Here is an 18,934-nt window from a genome sequence, read left to right on the forward strand (position 1 = left end):
CAGAGGACGCTGCACTTAACATCCACAACTGAGAACAAGAGTAGACTCCTGAGCAAAGCAGATGGAGATTGAGGAATACCAACTTCTTAAAAATTTGTTACTATGAAGCAATTAATTTGTCATAGATGACAACATCAAGACTTACACAAATGTATTGGCAGCAGAAATGGCATAAATTTGCATCAGCAATGCATTACTGGAGATACAATTTTTGGAAATAGAAACTGGGCACAGTTTAAACATAGAGAATGAAGAAGAAAGAGTCAAATATTACTTCAATTTCTCTCTTCTGTATATCTAGAAGAAAGGTGATACCTCTTATTTGAAATGGGGAATTAGGAAGAATTAAACTCCACTGAGTCCATGTATTTGAGCCAAAACTGTGTGATAGTCTTTAATTTCCTGGTAATAGCTAGATTGGATGTTCTCTATTTGCCCACCCCCCCCCATCTTCTTTCCACCTATCACTCTATTCTGTACCCCTGGAAACTAATCTCTATAAATTGCATAAACCAGGCTCTCTTGACTGTTGACTTCAGGTTGGATTTGAGAAATCATAGCATAAAATCAGAAGGCCACAAAAGAGACAGCCTGAGATATTTATTGACCTATCCTCCTCCAAGCTAGCCAGAAAATTGGCCTTAGTTGCATTGGATACCTTAGTCCACATCTCCTAAATTTGCAGGCTTCCCCAGGTTCTAGTAGCTCTAACAGACCCAGGATGTTTTCCCTATCTGTGGGTTTCTATGAACCTTCCCAACACTTTATAAATGGTTTCTTTATCATACACTCTACAATTAGCACTTTTAAGGTGGAGCCATCAATTTCTTGCTGGGATCTGGAGTAACAAAATAGTCAGGGTGCAAGTGCTTTCAGTTTTCTAAGAAATGACATATTACCCCTGATGTTCAATATGCCTCACTGGAAATTTTGGATGATCACAGAGAAGAGACTCAAGTATAAGAAGGAGATGTAACCTTTTTGATCAGAGTTCAGTACATATGGTAGTAATTACATGTCAATAACTGATCAGCATATTCAGAATGGAATTAAGCTTACTTTTTATCCCTTACAGGGAATATCTCTTTCTAAACAATTTTTAAAATTTCAAAATGAGATAATACATTAAACAAAATATTTTATAGCTTAAGAGCTAAGAGTTGGCAAAAGAAACATAATTCAGGACCATAATAGTATCTCATTTTCAGCTAAATAGCTGAAATTGCTATTAAAAAAAGAAGCTCCTCTCTAGTTAAATCACTGAGCCAAAACCACCAGATATTGGGGTAAAGCAAGATCATGTTGAAAATAAGTATAGTAATCTTCCTATCTGGAATTTGGATTGAAAAAAAAAAATGTATGCATGTGCAGTAGCTCTGTTACTTTCTATAAACTTAATAGTAAGAATTTTTTTTTTTTCCAGCACTAACAGTGATCATGAACATCATGGACTGGGCAAAGTCTCAGCTTGACAATATATATGTGTATTTTTAATGCAATTAGACAGAGGTTGAGAAATGACAGCAAGGGGAAACTATTATTCAGAAGTTTTTTTATAGTACCATAGGTTGATTTTACTTTATTTTTTCTTTGCAGCAAGTACTTTCATTAAGTCATTCAACAAATATTTATTAAACAACACCTGGCATGACTCAGGCCCCCTCCTGGGCACAAAGGATATAATGGTGAGAAAATCCAATAATGTCTTTGCACTCCTGGATCTTAGGATCACACAAGGAAGGTAGAAAATTGGAAAACAAATATCTAAAATTGTACCCAGAAACACTCTAGCCATGTAACAATCTACCAATGACACTTAATTCTGTGGTTAGGTAAATCTGCTCTGGGTTCAGATTCCCCCTCTACCACCGATTAGCCCACTAACTTCAGGCAAGACAGGTATCCTTCCTTTGACTCAGGTTCTACATTCTTAAAATGAGATTAAAAATAGAACTGACTTCATAAAATCACTGTGAGCTAATATGGTTAGTTTGTAGAAAAATGCCTGATACATACTATTTCTTAGCTGTGTTTAATATAAAAAAAATCTTTCGTGTATCCCAGAAGCCCCAAAGATAGTGTGGCCCCATGTTTTACTAATCTCCAAATAATGAGGTAGTTCTAGTAAAGGTTCAATATATATCTGCTAATATTATTATCTAATCAAGTAAACAGGGAGGTAAACTAATTAGAAAATTTTAAGTTATTTTTTACTGACTATCATGTTTGAAAGGCTAGACTAACCAAAACAAACAAATCTCTAATTAACCATCTTAATAATAAATAGCATAGCATGAGATTGATAATGATGTTTGCTAACATTTCTTACCTGCTACCTTGCTAAACCAATATGTATGCTATTTATATCATTAATATGCTCAGTGACTCTGTGATCTAGGTATTTCTCATTTTATTGATGAGGAAATGAAGCTCAGAGAGGCGAAGATCCTGGCACAGTAAATTCCTAACACAAATTTGAACAAAAAATGATTGAGTAAATGAATACAAGCTGCTTTAAGGACTATATCTTTGATTATTAACCCAGTTTATGTTCCTACTTCTAATCAATTACTGCTATTTAAAGCAGTTTGAAGAAGTTTTATGAAGAGTTATTAAGTTTCTTCTTAGCCTGTGAAATGAGTTACACCAAATTCCTGGAATGTTGTTGGGGAGGGAAGTGAAGGGGAGACTTGCAAATCTGTACAGTTTTAGAATCTGCCAAAGTAATTTTGATGTGCAAACTCTTTGGGGACCACTGACCTAAGCACTGTTATAAATTGTCTTGTAGAGAAAGTAGCACAGTATTCATAAAGCTGTGCTCATTGTAGAATGTACTGTTTTTCTTCAAAATAATAGATGTAATATTTTCAAACCATTATTTAAATTAACCATGGCAAACATAATAGCATGAGACTATCTTACAATTACTGAATAAATAGAAATAAATTCTCTATATAAATGTCTCATGTTGCTACTTTCTATTAACTGCAGATTTAGCACTTGAGAAGCATTGTCATTCTGGGCTCATTTTTATTTAAAACATCATTTGCATAATATTATTACATATGTTCAGATCCTAGGACGCTAATTAATTGTGCACTAATTGTGATGGAGAAAAATATGTAATATATTTTGATATAATTCATTTAAAAGCTTTTAACCCTTTCTTCTCAGACACAGGGACCCATGTGAACACCCACTCTGGACAGAACAGAAGCACAACAATTTCTTCCCCCATGGAGTCCTCCTGCATGAATATTCACTCTGGAAACATAGCCATTACCATTCTAGCTACATTTAGATCATTGTCTACATGTTTTTGATTTACTGGAAAATGAAGAAATTCCTTGTGAACGGGGGAGAACAGATTAGAAATGTGGGAAAATGAAGACACGATTATTCAAAAATCAAAATTCTATAATCACACTCTCAAAATTGGTAGAGACCTTAGAAATGACCTTACTCATGCTTATCAAATATATGAATCCCTTTTAAATACCACAGTCCTCAGAAATTTGACTAAAATATCTCACTAATTCTCTGATGGTGTTCCATGCCATTTTTGAAAGATTATACTTGGAAGAAAAAAATCCAAAAGTTGACATAAAATCCATCCCCCAACAATTTCTACTCTAAAGTCTTCCCTTTGGAGTGAAATCCCCCTTTTCCAGCTTGAACCTTACAGCTACATCTACTGAGACTTATATCCCAACTTCTCTGATTACTGTAATCTTCTAAAAAACCCTATGTGGAGTTACAATTATATCTGTCCATTACACAGCAGGAATGTTGAGGCATAAATAGATTGAGTAGCATGCAGCTGTGTAGCTGTTAAAGTGCAGAGATGCAACTTGACCCTCCTGAAGTTCAAGTTCCACTTTCTTTATATGATAGAAAGCTACAATGCAATTTATTAGTTCATTTGCTTATTTGTTTTTTCATCAGTTGTATATTTATTATGTACTATATGCTGAGGATACTAAATGCTTAGGGGAAAAATGGAAATGTTAGGAGTGATTATCTTGGAATATTCAGGTCATAGATGATTTTTATTTTGCTAAGTTTTTCCTACTTTTAAAATAATTTTAAAACAATGAGTGCATTTTACTTGCATACCAAGAAAAAACATACAAATAGATTTTTAAAGCAAAGAAAAATGACAGGAGAAAGCAGGGTTGGATAGAGGCCTTTTGGAATCTAGAGGTTAAATTTCTGCTTTGCAGTAAGGACTATGAAAGACAGTTCAAGAAAATTTTTAAATGTAGTATAGTACTCTGAATAATGGCCACCCAAAGATAGCAGGTCCTAATTCCTGGAACCTGTAAATGTTCTTTTACCAGAGATAAAAGGTCTCCAGATGTAATTAAGTTAAGAATCCTGACATGGAATTATCCTAGATTATCTAGGTGATCCTTAAATATAATCACAAATATCCTTATAAAAGAGGCAGATATGATATCCACACAGGAGGCCATGTGGAAATAGATGCAAGAAACTGGAAAAACACAGTTGGTCACAAGCCAAGAAATGCTCACAGAACTGGAAGAGTTCCCTCCTAGAGCCTCTGAAAGAAGTCTGGCCCTGCCTATATACCTTGATTTCCTACTTCTGGACTCCAGAACTGTGACAGAATAAATTCCTGTTGTTTCAAGACAACAAATTTGTGGGAATTTGTTACAGCAGTCAAAGGAAATTAATACATATAAATTAATACCTATACAACATACTTTGAAACAAACCTTCCAATGGTTCCTTGTGAGAAGGCTGTAAGAAACTAAGGTTTTAAAATCCACTACTAATTCTCAAGTGCTGGTAAGGGATCTCTAACCTTTAATTATCCAATGATTTTCAGGGAGAGTCCACAGTATACAAGGTACTGAAATTAGATAGTAGCCAAAGAAAACCCCCCCTTTACCCCACTCTCTACTCTCAATAGTAGGAACTGATCAGTGACACGTTCTTGTTCTTGGAAGCCCAGGATAGAATGTCCTTGGCAAGGTTAAGGGTCTTTATTTGGAGAGGACTGAGTTCAATTGCTAAACCGTCTCAATTAATTACTGGGACTTTGACTTTTTGTATTTTGTGTCCAACAATATATACCATTTTACAACATTCATTATTTCTCAGCTAGAAAAAGAAAGTGTTCAGAAGGTGGTAAAGGTCAAAGGTTTGAAATGAAGTCTATGGCAGTAGGAGAAAAAGAAAAAAAATTCTTTTCTTTTGGAGTTTATGTCTCATTATGGAACAGAAATATGAAGAGCAAAACCATAGCTATATAATGTCTATTATGGGAAAACCTGGGACCCCTAAAAATAAGAGTTCAATAAGCCATTTTCAATAGACCAGAAAATTGATGATAATTAAAATATTCCCATTTAAACTTTTATCTTAAATAACTAATAAACACTTTGTGTGCTTATAAACAAAGTGAAGGGACACCTGGGTTGCTCAGTTGGTTGAGCATCAGACTTTGGCTCAGGTCATCATCTTGCAGTTTGTGAGTTCAAGTCCCACATGGGGCTTGTGCTGACAGCACGGATCCTGCTTCTGATCCTCTGTCTCCCTCCCTACCCCTCCCCCACTCACACTCTCGCTCTCAAACATAAAAATTAAAAAAATAAAAATAAAGAAATAAGTAAATAAAAATAAAGTAGAAAAGCCATGGTTCAACCTTGGAAAAAGCTGTATAATAACTAAATGTATAGTTCCAATGTAAATTGAGATGCTGATACAATGATTTTAATAATTTTTTTTAACAACCAAGTATGATTGTTTTATAGTTAAATAACTTTCTATATAAATACATTTTAAAATTGGAAAGTTTAATTGGAAGAAAAATGTCTTTAGCAGGAAGAAGACAACCTAGAGCTTAATCACATTTGCATTTTACACTGAACTTAAAAAAAATCTCCTTTGACTTATGGTAACACCTACTTTGCTTTTCTCTACTTCTTTGAACTATAATTATGTTCAATATAATCCTTAATAGTTGCTGCTGAAATTGCATATGCAGTGTGATATTTACTTGTGTAAATATAACATGCTTTTGCAAAATTACAAAAGTTTGGCAAGATATTCTGTTGGTAAAGAAAGCAGCGCTCTTTTTTTTTTAATTTAATTTTTTTTTTAATTTACATCCAAATTAGTTAGCATATAGTATAACAATGATTTCAGGAGTATATTCCTTAATGCCCCTTACCCAGTTAGCCCATTCCCCCTCCCACAACACCTCCAGTAACCCTCTGTTTGTTCTCCATATTTAAGAGTCTCTTATGTTTTGTCCCCCTCCCTGTTTTTATATTATTTTTGTTTCCCTTCCCTTATGTTCATCTGTTTTGACTCTTAAAGTCCTCATGTGAGTGAAATCATATGATATTTGTCTTTCTCTGACTGACTAATTTCGCTTAGCATAATACCCTTCAGTTCCATCCACGTAGTTGCAAATGGCAAGATTTCATTCTTTTTAATTGCCGAGTAATACTCCATTGTATATATATATACCACATATTCTTTATCCATTCATCCATCAATGGACAGTCGGACTCTGAAAGCAGCACTCTTATGGTAGGAGGTGGTAGGGGGCAAAATGGTAAAATTCTTTTTTTTTTTTTTTAAGTTTACTGACTTGGCAGAGACAGTGGAAGTGGGGGAGGGACAGAGAGAGGGAGAGAGAATCCGAAGCAGGCTCTGCACTGTTAGCACAGTTGAGCCCAATGTGAGGCTCAAACTCACGAACGGTGAGATCATGACCTGAGCCGAAACCAAGAGTTGGGTGCTTAACCTACTGAGCCTCCCAGGTGCCCCAAAATGGTAAAATTCTTATAAAGGCCACTTTAGTGATATTTACCATACTCAGAAAGATAAGAAATGACATATTTGCAAGGTTGTTTGCATTACAAACAGCAGAATTGGAAACAACTCAGGTGTTTCTCGATGAAAAATTGATTAAAGAAACTATGATACATCTGTCTAATGGAGTGTTATGCAGCCATAAAAATAAAATAAGTCAAATCTACAGAGAATTTGTATATTACCTCTCTACAGAGCTGTATATATTATACAGAGGAAAAAATATAGTTTGTTTAGAAATAAGTATTCAGAATGTTATATTTTAAGTAATAAAGAGATAATACTAAGAACATATATTTGTATTTGTCTTTATTCACACAGAAAAAAATCATGGAAAGAAGAATAAACATGAGACAAATCAAAGTAGGTAGTTAGCTATAGGGAGTGTGTGTGTATGATGGCAGGAAGAATAAGGATAGAGGGAAGTAAGAGTTTCCAATGTAAACATTTAATACAGTTTTGATTTTGAAATCATATGAATGTTTCATGTATTCACAAATTAAGTTTAAAATGAAAGTAGTATGCAAAAATAAAAGTAAATAATATTTAAAATGAAAATATCACAAAATATTAATACTTTTCTCTACACAGTTGAATTTTTTAATATTCCTTAGGCTTTTTACTCCAGAATTTCTACTTTGCAAGAATATTAATTTTTTAATATGAAAAAAATAACCCTATTGTGTAAAAAGTCATTTTGAGTTAACCCACTCATAGTGTTAAAGATCTAGCTAATGGGCTCTATATTATTCTGGATATACTAAGGCAACTTGGAACTGAGAACCTACAATGGATATGAGCCTAGTCACATTTAAAAAATTTTGGGGGGGGTAAAAAAAAGTTTTGTTTTGTATTTAAATTTCTTTGATAAGGTATATCTACGTGTGTGATAAGAATATTTTTATTTTAAATTTAATGTTGCCCTTCTTTGGCGAATAGCTACTCTTCCTGCTTAGCAAAATAATCCTGGAGAAAAATATCAGTGAATAAAATTTTGGATTCATTAGTCTAATATTTCTTTTAATATTTACTTTTTTCTTTATTTTTGAGAGAGCCAGAGAGCAGGGAGGAGCAGAGAGAGAGGGAGACAGAGAATCCCAAGCAGGCTCCATGATATCAACACAGAGCCTGATGCAGGGCTTGAACCCACAAATCAGGAGATCAGGACCTGAGCTGAAAAGCAAGAGTCAGATGCTCAACTGACTGAGTCACCCAGGCACCCCAGTCTAATACTTTTAATCTCAGAAGTTCCATTGATTTTATAGTTGCTCTCACATGATAGTATACATATTATTTGTCCCTGGCTCCTGCCCCAAACTACTCAAATGTTATTGACTTCTTTCTCTGCCTTAAAAACATTGACTTGGCAGCTATGATTTCAAAGCAAAGTCAATTCTAAATATGCATTCTCAACCTGCCCCTGTCAGATCAACCAGGCACAATTAATGTGGTAATCCAATTAAGATCTAATTTACAATAGTTAAAATTAATACAACAGTCTTACAACTTCTAAAATACATTAAGTATATTTTGTTTTTTTGTTGTTGCTTTGATTACTGCTTTAATATGCATCTGCATCGATTTCCTAGACTAAAGAAGCCACTATAGCAAAACACAAGTATCCAGCAAGACCAGATGCCATGACAATGATATAATCATGCAACATGAATTTTTATTGCATTTCTTCTCTGGATCAGAAAATGTTTTGAGTGAAGATATTGCAGCATTGAAAGTAGACAATACTCCTGTTTTCATGAAACCTACACGTTAATAAAGGAAGGCGTACATGTATCTATTTATAAATAAAATTTAAAACATAAGGAAATAATTAGATAATGTAAAGTGCTGTGTACTAATGAAAATAGGGTGGTATGTTTGAAAGTACCTGGGTGGCTACTTTGGAATGACTGTTCAAAGAAGACTTCTCTGAGCAGGTGACATTTTGGCTGAGATCTAAATGCTAAGAAAAGTCCATCCATATGAAGATGAAGGGGGAGAATGGCTATGTCTGAGAGGAAGGCAGGGGTGATCAGTCCCCACTTTATAAGCTAAGGTTAAGTATTCATATTTTTATTCAAAGTAGAATGAGAAGCCATTGAAGGGTTTTGAGCATAGTATAATCTGATGTTTGCTTTTATTTTATTTTATTTTATTTTATTTTATTTTAATTTTAATTCTAACATAGTTAACATGCAGTGTTATATTAGTTTCAGGTGTATAATACAATGATTCAACACTTCCATACATCATCCAGTGCTCACCATGACAGGTGCACTCCTTAATCCCCATCGCCTACTTAACTGATTGGCATTTTTAAAAGAACACTTTGACTATTGAATAGAAAATAGATTGTAGAGATACAAGAATGGAAGCAGAAGGTCAGGCTAGTTTAGGATAGAAAAGATTGGTAGCCATTGAGATGAAGAAAAGTGATATTTGGATTATGTTTCAGAGGTAAACAGGAGTTAGTAATGTCTTGGGCATGGGGCTCAAGGAAAGACAGGATACAAGCCTAGAATTGTGTCATCATTGGAACATCTCATATACTATGGCAGGGAATATAGAGGAGGGGAGAAACAAGATTGGGGAAAACCAAGAATTCAGTATAGGCCGCATTAAATTTGAAGTGCCCATTAGTCATTCAAGAAAATGACAAGTAGAAACCTAGATATGTGAGTCCCAACTTGCAAAGACAGATTCAACCTGGAGATTTACTTGTGAGAGTCCCCTGACTATAAACTGCATTTGAAATCACAAACTTAATTCAGGTAATCCAGGGAGAATGTGTAGGCTGGTTAAGATAGGAGACCAAGGGAAGATCTCCAGAGCATTCCTGGATTGAGAGGGACCACAGAGGTGAAGGGGCCAGAGGGGAGGCTGAGGAGGGACCAGGGAAGAAGGAGGGGCCAGGGAAGAAGGAGGGGCAGGTGTAGGATGCCAAAAGCCATGATAAGAAAGCATTACAAGAAATGGTCATCTGCGAAAAATACTGTAGAATCGTCAAGTGAGAGCACAACTAGAACACTGACAAATGGAGTTGGCCCAAAGAAGGTACTGATAAACTCGGTAGGAACAATCTCAATGGACTGGTGGAAAAGCGAGTCTTATTCCAGTAGGATGAAGAGAGAATGTGTGATGGGAAGGTGGAGGCAGTTATTACAGATAATTTCTCCAAAAGTTTTCACATTAGAGGGATCAGGCAAATGATTAGTAGTAGGATGAATGCAGGTACCAAGATGTTTGTGGTTTGTTCTATTCTGTTTTAGGGAAGAGTGTGATATGAGTATATTTTCTGCTGGCAATGATTCAGTAGAAATGGGGAACATTAAGCCCAGAATCATTTACTAGGAAGTCTATTCATTCTCAACTAATCTTCCTATGCCAGCTCTGCTATTAAATTATTTTTCATATGTGTGAGGATCCGTGTCTAAGCTATTCTGTTCCATTGGTCAGTTTGTTTATCCCTACACTAATAATATACTATATTAATTATTACAGCTTCACGTTTGGTGAGGTAAGTCTTGTTTCATTCTCCTTCATCAGAATAGTCCTATCTATTCTTGGCACTTTGCACTTTCATATAAAGTTAGAAACTGCTTGTCAACTCCTCCCTCCAAAATAACCTGTTAGGATATTTGTTGGCACCGCACTGAATCCATACATCAATTCCCTGCCTACAATATGAAATCTTTTATAATATTAATAGAATCTTTATAGAATTAGGACTTCCAATCCATAAACTTGTTATATCTCTCCGTTAATATAGATTTTTGGATGTCTTTACACAAATAATTACAATGTGTATATTTATATATATGTATATATACAAATTTCTAATTACATATATGCTATTATATACTATACATGCAGTATATATAATATATTTATATCAGCATATATTTTGATAAACCTTGTATATTTTGATGATCTTTAAAATGGGATTTAAAAATATGTTTTTGAACTGTTTACTGCTAGGGCATGAAAATGAATATTGATTTTGTATACATCAATCTTGCTAAATTCTTATCTGTAACATATTTGAGGGTTTTCTAGGCACACATATTGCCTGTAAATAATGGCAGTTTGTGTATCTTCTTCTCCAACCCTTGAACAATTTCTTCTTTTATCTTATGTTTGCTGACAAAGACCCACTAATAACATGGTGATTGAAGCAAAACAGCATATATTCTTAACTAAGGCCAGGTATTAGAAAGAATGCTTTCAATGTGTCATCATTAACTGTGATGACTGCTGGAGGTTTGCTCAGAATTGCTTTGTTTTGTTTTTCAATATCATGAATAGAAGTTAAATTTTTTTAAACATCTTCTTTTATACCTATAGAAATACTTAGATGTTTTTTCTCCTTAACCTGTTATATTATTAATAATTAATTCTTAAACCTTAAATTAAGTAGAGCTGATACTATATTTATGAAACCATTGCATTTCCCCCCTGAGCACACTGCAAGATTTCATTTCCCCATCATTCTCATATCTAGGTGAGATGATATGACTGAGTTCTGACCAGAGGTAAATGGGCAGAAGTGACGTACTTCCAAACTTGTCTCTAAAACATGCTCTGTGATCTCCTCTGTCTCTTCCCATTTGTATGGCTGAAAAAAGGTGTCCTTAAAGTACACCCCTACAAATGATAAGTGCTTAATTCTAGACATAACTGTGAGTGGTGTTTGCACACACACACACATGTGGATGTATGTATAAATATATGTGATGTGTGTAAATGTGTGTGAATCATTCTCCAGGATATTCTTTATACAAGTGCTTGGAGAACACCACCATTTTGTGAGAGCTTTGAAACCCTCAGGAAATCATAACATCACAATGGGTACTACTTGAATTTTTCTAACGATGACAGTTCATTGCTGGGAAAGGAAACAGAGTTGTACCACTGAAAGAATTTGAGCCCATAGAATGCCATGATCTCTAAAGCCCTTAGGAGCAAGCTATATTTTATTTATTTCTCTATCCCCAGTAGTTAAGAAGGTAATAGGCATATAGAAGGTACAGGCAAAAGTTGATTGAATGGCTGAATTAATTAAGCCACCTAATTTTTGGTGAGTTTCATTATTTATAAAATAGGGGTAACTATTAGTACATTTTTGAACTAATACATTGGATGATTTGGAGATTAAAATCAAACAATGTATGTAGGATTTGTAAACTATTAAACATTATTTAAAAAGATAATGTTTTTCCTTTTATTCTCCCAAAGTAACTCATGTTGTCTAATGATAATAGATATTGAAGGATAAAATTGGGTTTTTTTTAGATGAATTGAGCTCCCCATTCTCAGAGGAATTAAAACATGACTTGAGACCTCACTTGGTGAGGTTGTTAGGAAGAGAATTCCAATAATGTGTGCCCTTTGACCTCCCAAGCTTTAGTTTCTTTTCCAACAAGATGTAAGAGTCATGATGTAAGGGTCAGGAAGAGGAGTAAAACATGCATTCATTAGAATTATTTTAAATAGAGAGAGAGAGACAGTAAAGTAAAGAGCATAGGATTGAGATTCTAATGAACTGATTTTATTTATTTTTTATTTTTTTAACGAACTTGTTTTAAACTCTAACTTCCAAATCCTAGGTATACAAATTTGAGAAAACTATTATAAATATTTGTATCTCTGTTCCTCATTTGTAAAATGGAGCTTAAAAAAAGAACCTTCTGGGGCGCCTGGGTAGCTCAGTTGGTTAAGCGTCTGACTTCAGCTCAGGTCATGATCTCGCGGTTTGTGAGTTTGTGCCCCGCATCGGGCTCTGTGCTGACTGACAGCTCAGAGCCTGGAGCCTGCTTCTGATTCTGTGTCTCCTCCTCTCTCTGCCTCTCCCCTGCTCATGCTCTGTCTCTCTCTGTCTCTCAATAATAAATGAAAACGTTAAAAAAAATTAAAAAAAAAAGAACCTTCTGTAGAGGGTTATTTAGAGTTTTAAATAAAATAATACATGTGAAGTATTTAGCATAATACCTGATATATGTTTAGGGATCAGTAAATAGTTGCCATAATTAGGATCATTTTTTTATCCAAGTCTAGTTTGGTAATTCATTTGGTACAGGATAGAATTTTAACACTCAATAAATGTCACCTATTAATATTATTGATATTTATAGCCTAATAGAACAAAACACATTGAAAAGTAATTCTCTCTCTCTCTCTCTCTCTCTCTCTCTCTCTCTCTCTCTCACACACACACACACACACACACACACACACACACACACACACAAATGTTACTCAAAATAAAATATGTTGAAGAATAAATGAGGCCTGAGCAAGATACTGTTTGAGACATACATGGGTTTTCAGGTTCATCTTGCAAGGAGTTTTTCTTCAAAAAATAAGGAAATGAAAACCAGCAAGCCTCTGACCTAGAACTAAGCAAAATTCTAAACAATTTCCTCAGCTCACTCAGACCATTATGCCACCTATTAACAACAGGCCGATAGAGATTGGGGGGAGAGTGGAAAGCCTGTTACTTCCTTTCCATTCTAAAAAAGACATACAAAATTAAGCAATTATGACATAAATCAGATGCTTTGTGCATATTCAGAACTCAGGGTGCAATAGTCCTGCTGGCCTCCTTTTCATTCTACGTTAAAATAATCAATCTGGATTTTTTGTACCAGAGACACTGGTGACCTTATTTTTGGATGGGACAATAAGCCATCCAACACTCATAATGTTCATTGGGTTTTCTTTTTTTTTTTTCAGGAAAATATAGCTGGTATGTTGCATATGTGTCCAAAGGGCAGAAAGTATATTTAACCATTTTTATTTTTAATGAAAAATCAAAACCTGCAGGCGATCACTGTTGTTTGTCCAGTTCTTTCTGAGGAAATTGGAAATCTAAATATAAAATCTAGTTGTATTTTATGATTATTATAACAATCAAAGTATTAATTAAGAATTTTATTGGAGGGGCACCTGGGTGGCTCAGCCAGTTGGGAGTCCGACTTCAGCTCATGTCATGATCTTGTAGTCCATGAGTTCAAGTCCCACATTGGGCTGTGTGCTGACACCTCAGAGCCTGGGACTTGCTTCAGATTCTGTGTCTCTCTCTCTCTGTGTGACCTTCCTGTGCTCGTGCTCACTCTCTCTTTATTTCTCTCTCTCTCTCTCTCTCTCTCTCTCAAAAAATAAATAAAAATATTAATAAAAAAAGAATTTTTGCTGGAAATATTTTTCTATACATAGTAAAAATAAAAGTTAAATAGGTAACAGTTTTCTCTTAGATCATGAAAGTAAAAATTTAGAAAGTACAGGAAGGGTTCTAAATTTCTCTGGTGAGAATAATAAAAAAGCACAAACAGATCAACTATACTTCTTCATTTTCTTTACCCACAAGCAAGGGTTAAAACAATACTTCTTTGTATAAATATTTAGCAGTGGTATTAGAAAATAAATATGAATTTAAAAAATACAAACAAAAGGAGTTCTCATGTAATATATCTCAAAAATAAATTTTTAAGAGCACATGTTTCAATGAAATGTGTTTCATGTCTAGTAAAAATTTGTTTTCACTGGATTTTTAAATTAATGATTGTTAGTGATAGAAAAATACTGAATTAAAAATGGGCTCTATATTAAAATTCTTCATTATGACAAGTGAATTTTTGTAAGCAAGCTGGAATTTTATGTTATCATTTATTTTTAACTAGAAATTTTCAGCCATTTCTATTTAATAATCAAGCAAAATATATTTTTACTAAGTTATCTTTAAAATATAACCAGTTCAACATATATGGTATTTAGCAGATTTGGAATCAAATAAGGAAAGAATTTTTCTAGTGGAATTTTGAGAGGTAATCTGCCCCCTCAGCTGATTTTACATCTACATATCACATAATTTTAGAGGTGGGAAATATTTTTAAGTTACACAGTTTGTTCTGCTACAAAATACCTTGATTCCATTTCATCCCTCTTCTGTTGAACATTCCAGTGAAAAGGCATTTACTACCTCTAGAGGAAGTTCATTCCATAATGGTAGCCTCTGGTCCTTTTCAAGTGCCACTTCATACACAACTGAAATCTGTCTTGGGAATTTCTGCCCCATTCCCACCCTCCTTCAAAACCATTGTCCAGTAATGCCCTCTGGCTCTCAACATCTCTGAAGATAGTTACCATGTCCACTCTAAGTCTCTCCGTCCTGTTTATATTTTGATCATCCGTTCAGAAGCATAATGTCCAAACACCTCATCATCCAGATGGCCTTTTCTGAATCCAAGCTTGTTTGCCATACTAACTGTTAAAGCATGGTGCCCCAAACCCAGTACTTCACAAGAGATGTCACTGAATAGAGGTTAAGAGCATTAGTTCTGGAATCAGACTGACTTTGTTTACGTATAAGCTTTGCTTCCTTGTTAGTACAATCTTGGGCAATTTTCTAAACCACTTTGTGCCTCAGTCTCTCTATCTGTAAGAAAGAGATCATACTAGCAATTGACTCATAGAACTACTGACAGCTTAACACAATGCCTGCACATAGGAAGCACACACAAATGCTAATTTTTTTTTAGAGGGAGAGAGTTTGAGTGCAGGAGAGGGGCAAAGGGGGATAGAGAGAGAGAGAGAGAGAGAGAGAGAGAGAGAATGAATCTCAATCAGGCTCCATGCTCAGTGCAGAGTCTGACACAGGGCTTTATCCCACAACCCTGGGATCATGACATGAGCCAAAATCAAGAGTTGGACAAATGACTGGGCCACCCAGGTGCCCCTAAGTGCTAATTTTTAAAAATGATGCACTATATGCATCTATATCTGGGCAATGTAATTTAATAAAAAAGCTCTAAAATTTTGCTACCAGGTGTTCTGATTACATTGTTGTTGTTCTCAGTGAGGGTGTGGCCACTTTTCACATGAACTCCTGTATACATGAAAATAATTTTATATGTATTTGAGTAATCATCAACCTAAATGTATGAATGTCTTTTTTTGTTTATTACATATACTCATACATTTTCTTTTTAAAATTTTCTTGTTAGTTTGGGTTAAGAAACTAAATTTTGGGTTGAAGTACAGTATGTGTCACTGTGTAAATTTTATAGTTCACAAAAATTTGTAAATGTATCATCTTATTTAAACTTGGCCAGTCTTATATTTTATTAATTTTATAATTTGCATTTTTAATATTTATTGTCTTTTCTTTAGGATACATCTTATAGACAATAGAAGTTCATAGTTTAAATTGCATTGTTTTATTTTTAGTGATTTTTAAACTAGTAGTATGTTTCACATTTGGTGTGGTCTCATATTCATTGGAATATAGTTTAAATATGAAGAATAGATATATTCATCACAAGCATAAGAAACATCAAAATCTAAAGCAAACTCTTCAGGATATTTCTTTACAATCCTAAGTGACTGTAGTTTATTGAAATCTGTCCTTAATTTTAACACTTATTGGTAACCCCCTTTGTCAATCAAATTACTTTATTAGGACTTCTGACTATTTTTTTTTTAAGTTTTATCTCCTTGTTTAGACTTTCAAAAATATTAATTAAGCCCTACTGTATGCGGAACATTTTTCTAGGCATTAGAGATGCAGTGCTTAAAACAATACAAAGTGACAAAACAAAAAGCACATATTGTTTGTGGAGTTTATTTGGTAAGGAGGGAGAAACAAATATATGTGTAACATAATGTTAGGTAGTAATTAAACTTATAAAAAAAATTTTCAAACAATTGAGGATAATGAACTGAGTATCATACTTTTTAACCCCCACAGATCACAGCACATGGCCTGCTCCGTAGTAAATGAGCAACACATTCAGCATTTTATGATGGACCTTTTGGCAAAAGTTACTTTTAATTATTGCCCAACCTCGCCTATCACTGACTTATTTTATCTTATTTTTCTATTGGTCTCCATTCCATAGGTATCTTGTAAAAAAAAATTTTACAGCCATCAAAAATTTTTAAATCATAAATAAGGGGTTTGATATTAACAATTTCACATTCTCATATGCATTTTTTTAAACCTGAACTTGAAGAAGTGGTGTTATTGACTCAAGCTTGGAAGCTACAATGGTGGAAAGAAGATATATAAAGTGCAGTGTGGAACACCTGGGTGGCTCAGTTGGGTGAGTGTCTAACTCTTGGTTTCGACTCAGGTCATGATCTCTTGGTTCATGGGTTTGAGCTCCGCATCTGGCTCTGTGCTGACAGTGCAGAGCCTGCTTGGGATTCTCTCTCTCTCCCTCTTTCTCTTCCCCTCCCCTGCTCATTCTCTCTCTCTCTCTCTCAAAATTAAGTAAATAGATAAACTTTAAAAAGAAAAAATGCAGTGTTAGAAACCAGTATGCAAATATATACAGTGGATCTACTGATAATCACCCCAAAACTGGATGTAACCCAAATGTCCCTCAGCAGCAGAATGATGCCTCCATACAATTGAGTACTACTCAGCGATGAAAGGGAAGGAACTACAGAAAACACAGAACAGCATGGATGAATTTCAAATGCATTATGTTTTATGCAAGAAGCCAGGCTAAAGGGCACATGCTGTAGATTGCATTCATAAGATATTTGGAAATGAAAAAGCTATAGGGAGAAAAACATTCTGAGTTGTTACCAGGGGCTGAGGGTAAGAAAGGGAAAGACTGTGAAGGGGCACAGGGGAATTTTTATGGGGTTATGTAGCTATTCTTTACCTTAATCGTGGTGGTAATTACATAACTATATGCAAATTATACCTCATTTAACAAATGCAGTGTGGGGTGGGGCAGGGGGAGGAGGGAGTGCTGGAGGATTCCCCATTGCTGCCAATTCAGTCAACCCAAAGCAGTGCTTCTTTCCTCACCCCTGTGTTCCAGCCCATCTACAGTCTCACCCTGTCCACCTGAGTATCTGGTCTCTACACGTGACTCCAGTCAGACTGATATACCCTGCCCCATGAAATAATTTTGCAAATTTCTCTTAACAGGAATGCCCAATTCCTGTTGTCCTCTTTTTCTCACCTAGGTAAGATGCTCACAGGCAGGAGTTACATGCATCATGCATTTTTGCAAACTTCTTCACAGTATCTATCACACTCCGTGCAGAGAAAATAGTAGTAACAGTAGGTGCTCAAAATATTTGTAGAATGAGGAAATGATTAAATAGATGAATTAAAAAAAAAAACACATGCATGAAATTCCTATAGAACTATGGCTCTTGGTGACCAGGCAACATTCATCTGCATTGTTCTATTTTCATTGCCTTGACAGGATCTCTTTTTAACATAAATGAAAGATAAAATCTTTCCAGCTTCATTTTTGCCAACAATGACCCAATTGTCTAATATATAACCTTGCTTAGAACTTTAGTTTGTTTTTACTAATTTTCCTCCATCATCCCATCAATATACAGGCTTCTCTTTTCTATTCTTTCCCGCATGTGACCTTTCCTCTCACGTGGGTCTCTGTGACGGTCTCACAGGCAGTTTTTGATGTACACCTCTGTCCATCCACAACCAACCTTACACAGAGACAGCAAGGGTCTTTCCCCTCACTATTTTGAACATATCTTATATTTTTCAGACCCATAAAGTGGCCTCCGGGGATCCCCTGTAAGAAATTAAAGTTTTGCTTATGCTTATCCACAAGTTAATCACCCAGCTTATTGAAGCTGGGTAGGTGTGGGGCTGAAGATACCAGAATTTCAATACACAAATACAAAAACCAAAACCAAAGTCATAGCACAATAAGTGTCATCTACAATCTCACAACAATGACATCTGAGGTTCAATGTTCAAAGCTGAGTACAAATGATGCTCTAAATTAAACATAGATTTAATCTTAAAAATTTTGGCATGTATTCTGAAAACAATCTCAACTATAGTATATCAAAATTCACAAACCCCCGAGGCAAGGTGAACAAAACAAAAATATAAACACTCACCTTTTTTTTTTTGCATTACACTGAATAACTCATTGATGATTCATATAAGAAAAAAATTACCAAATTGAAAGAAACTAATTATTTTTATTGTGTCTTAAAACCATATCTTTTCCTATAATAATTTAAAATCTATAAAAACACTAATATGCCAAGGGATATTGAAGTATTTCAGTTAAAAATTCATCTAATA

The 18,934-nt window shown here is 34.7% G+C and overlaps 1 protein-coding gene across 3 annotated transcripts in view; it reads right to left on the reverse strand.

The window, feature by feature from the left end:
* Positions 1–18,934, reverse strand: part of ARHGAP24 (Rho GTPase activating protein 24) — a 648,119-nt gene that overhangs the window by 279,059 nt on the left and 350,126 nt on the right. The window lies entirely within an intron of this gene.

The sequence above is a fragment of the Acinonyx jubatus genome, chromosome B1 (genome assembly GCF_027475565.1).
Source record: "Acinonyx jubatus isolate Ajub_Pintada_27869175 chromosome B1, VMU_Ajub_asm_v1.0, whole genome shotgun sequence".
In the NCBI taxonomy this organism is placed as follows: Eukaryota; Metazoa; Chordata; class Mammalia; order Carnivora; family Felidae; genus Acinonyx; species Acinonyx jubatus.